Source organism: Rhinopithecus bieti, unplaced genomic scaffold (genome assembly GCF_001698545.2).
Source record: "Rhinopithecus bieti isolate Rb0 unplaced genomic scaffold, ASM169854v2 scaffold_46101, whole genome shotgun sequence".
In the NCBI taxonomy this organism is placed as follows: domain Eukaryota; kingdom Metazoa; phylum Chordata; class Mammalia; order Primates; family Cercopithecidae; genus Rhinopithecus; species Rhinopithecus bieti.
Genome location: NW_016819049.1, coordinates 1,981,844 through 1,985,830, shown reverse-complemented (window position 1 = coordinate 1,985,830; position 3,987 = coordinate 1,981,844). Strand labels below are relative to the sequence as shown.

At 43.0% G+C, this 3,987-nt stretch overlaps 1 pseudogene; it reads right to left on the bottom strand.

Annotated features, from left to right (window-relative positions):
• Positions 1 to 683: 683 nt before the first annotated feature.
• On the bottom strand, positions 684 to 2,869 carry LOC108519227 (60S ribosomal protein L7a-like; annotated as a pseudogene).
• Between the last annotated feature and the right edge of the window lie 1,118 nt (positions 2,870 to 3,987).

The window sequence follows — 3,987 nt, the reverse complement described above, 5'->3', positions numbered from 1 at the left end:
CTTATAGTCCCAGCTACTCCAGAGGCTGAGGTGGGAGGATTGCTTGAGCCTTGGAGGTCAAAGCTGCAGTGAGCTGAAATTGTGCCACTGCACTCCAGCCTGGGTGACAGAGTGAGACCTTGTCACCAAGAAAACCAAAAGCAAAATCAAAAAAAGTAATTGACATAATAGCCAACACTTAGTGAGTACTTACTATGTGCTAGGCGTGGTCCTAAGTGCCTTATCCAAATGAACTCATTTATTCCTCCCAACAACCCTTAGGAAGCAGGTACAACATTAGCTTCACCTTACAGATAAGGAGACTAATGATCAGAGAAGACGAGTAACCTGGCCAGGGTCATACAGCCTGAGAGATGCAGAGTCAGGTTTTGAATGCAGGCCGACTGACTTTGAAGCCTTGTCCTTCATCTCAAGGTTATACTGCCTCTCTGTACATCTGGTACAAGTGAGGCTTCTCTGGCAGTAGGGGTTGGGGGGATGTGAAGTTAGGGACCACACTTGCTCTGCCCATCCCCCACCTCCTCTGGATTCCTAAGGAACCATCAAAAGCTGCTGACCCCAGCGTGGAAATCCATGCATACATGACATTGATAGGTCTTAAGCAGGGAAGAGGGAAAATTCTTTTCGAAGGAGAATTTGTATCATTTTAATAAATTTTATGTACAGAAAACAAAAGTGTACATTTAACCCAGTTAAGTGGCAAGTTCTTTAACCTTTGCCTTTTCCAACTTGGTAATGCAAGCCACAGATTTGGGAACCAGTACATTTCTTCCCTGGTGATGACGGATCTCATCATTTCTGTCATTGTAATTAGTCCTGATAGCTTCCACCAGCTTAGTCAAAGCTCCTTTGTCTTTTGCGTTAACTTGTGTGAAGGCAACAGTGGTGCAGGTCTTCCTGTGGACTGGACGTCCCAGTCGTGCCTTCCCCTTGATAATGCAATCAGAGACCCCCATTTTACAATGCAGGGCAGGCAGGAAGACAACAAGCTCAATGAGTAGTCAAGTGCTACTCAAAATGGTTAGGCCCATTGTCTCCAAGCTACCTGCTGACAGGTGATTGGCCTAGCATGCACACTCTTCTCTGCGGGTGGCAGCAGGCTGGCAACCAAACGTCTGTTCACATGAAGTCATCACCGGCTGAGCCTTCTTGTTCTCCACCAAGGTGGTGACGGTGTTGACTCCTGCTTGAAGGACAGGTTGTCTCTTAGTAAGGATGTCCCCTTTGCTGTCAGCTTTCTTCTCAGCCTGGGCCAACAGCCTCTGCTTCTTCTCTTGCTTTGTCTCTGGTCCGTATTTGTGGGTCAGCTTAAGGAGCTGAGTAGCTGTTTGGTGGTGGAGGGCCTGGGTCAGCTGTTTGGTGGTGGAGGGGTCTGATTTGCATTTGTAACGTATAACTCTGACTGCTGAGAGGAAAAGGATTGTAGGGTGTCAAGAGTGAAAGCCAGGCCAAGTGTGGTGACTCATGCTCATAATCCCAACATTTTGGTAGACCCAAGTGAGAGGATCACTCGAGGCCAGGAGTTTGAGACCATCCTGGGCAACATAGCAAGACTCTGTCTCTAAAAAAAAAAAAAAAAATTAAAAATTAGCTGAGTGTAGTGGCGCATTTGTAGTTCCAGCTCCTCAGGAGGCTGAGGTGGGAAGATCACTTGAGCCCAGGAGTTGGAGGTTGGCTGCGGTAAGCTGTGATCACACCACTGTACTCCTGCCCAGACAACAGAGTGAGACCTTATCTCCAGAAATAAAAAATGAAAATAAAAAAGGCTGAAACAAGGGAGCTGAGTTGTCCAGTTAGGAGATGATTGCATTAAGCCAGGAGGGAGATGATGGTGACTTGGAACAACAGGGTGGAAGGATGCGGATCAAAAGCAATGGAAGGTACAGGTGGCTGGGCTTACTGAAGGGCTGGAAATCCAGGTGGATGGGGAAGATATGTCAAAGGAAGGAACCAAGGGTATGTCCTAGAATTTGCACTGTGGATGTATGGTGCTGTGACTTACTTAGATGAGGATGACAGGAAGAACAGGTGTGGGGCAGATGCTAAGGGGAAAAAGTGTTCCACATGTGATTGCATGAGAAGAGATGAGACATAAAAATGCATATATGAGTCCAGGAACTGTTGAACAGATCAGATCTGGAATTATAAATCTGGCTGTCATCTCATGAAGAAAAGGTGATCCATGACCAGAGAGAAGTTATTCACAGTTCTATATCCAGTCATAAAAAGAGCTCCCATTGATATCACTATTGATAATATAATCTGATAAGTAAATGTTCTAAGTTAATGAGAATACTGTGGAAATCCATAGAGAAGCACCTAAATCTACCAATAAAAGGTGCTAAATTTATGAAGGCTTTCCAAAGGGGTAATACAGAAGTTGGACTATCATTACATGGTTTCATGTATATCACACTTTGACTTGTGATTATCCATAATTTCTTATATTTTAAAACAATTTCAAAGTAAAATCTGGCATACTCAGCATTAGTAAATGTTCAAAATATTAGCCCAAACAATTGTTACTTTAAGCTAAAATTACATGGACTTGACTCTTCATTTCCTTCTTTTGCCATAACTTTAGATACCATGTCTAGCTTAGTAATGAACTTATTTCTGCTCTACTTGACTAGTTGCCAAAGTTTTTAACACTACCAATGTCAATGCCATTCTTGTATTACCATTTGTTGTCATCAGGATCACCACCATCATCAGCAATACAATCATCACTATCACCAGCACCATGATTGTTATCATCACCATAATGACCTCTTATTACCTCACCATCACACTTCACCATTCTTCTCATCACTACAGTCATCACTCCCATCATCACTGTAGCAATCAGCGTCTGCATCACCATCGCCATAGCAACCACCATCTCCATTGTCATCACCATAGCAACCACCATTACCATCCTTATCACCATAGCAACCACATCATTCTCATCAGATACCATCATCAGCATTGTTATCATTGCCATCAGTGTTATCACCACCTCTCCCACCATCAGTGTCACTAGTAACACCACAATTTTCATTCTCATCACAACTCTTACAACCATTTATCACCACTTCCTCCATCACCAACTCCATCACCATCAGAAACCGCAGACCTATATCTCGATTACAGCTACCCTTGCATTACCATTTCTATCACCGTCATCCTCCTCCTCATCTGTTATTAAATGTTATTCTTTCTGTAAAGCTGAAAGCCCTTGATCTGTGACCTCACTCATCTGCACTTTTCTTCACTGTTACTGAGTTCACTTTTCCTACTTTACAGGTCGAGGGGGGCCTCAAAGAGGAGGAGGTACCTTGTTGAGAAATAGCCATGGAGTAAAACGTGGAGGTTTTGGTTTGGGCAATGAGGATTAGAGTCAAGGATCCCTAAACTTTGAAGATGAGTTTAGGAAAAAGGTCACTCTCTGAATCCATGTAAAGCAAATGAGACCAAGAGAAACTGCAAGGATATAGATTAGTCTGCTGTTAACAAAAGACCCCAAGTTCAGTGGCTTCAGCAAAATGGAAATCTCTCTCTCTGCCATGGCTGCTTAATGTTGGCAAGGACCCAGACATTCTATCACGTTTCTCCATCATCCCCAACATGCAGTTCATGCAGTTAAAGAAAGATGACCAGTTTGTCTGTTGGGTCTGCTTTCCAAGAAATGGAAATGGAGTAAAGGGAAGAGAAGGTCTCTCTCCATCTCTCCGTCTCCTTTATCTCCTTTAAGGGTGTGACTCAGAAGCTTTAGACATCACTTCTGCTCACACCCTTGGCCCATCAAGATAAGAGTTTGCATTCCATTATTTCTAATTATTGTATTAATATAATCTGATGTTTATTGGATAACTACTACATGCTAAATTTTATAACAAGGACTGCATGCATACCACTTCCAATCTTGTGACACAGAAAAAACTACACTTTTTATTGCCTTCATTTTACACCTAAGAAAAGTGCTACTAAAAACGGTTAGGCCCATTA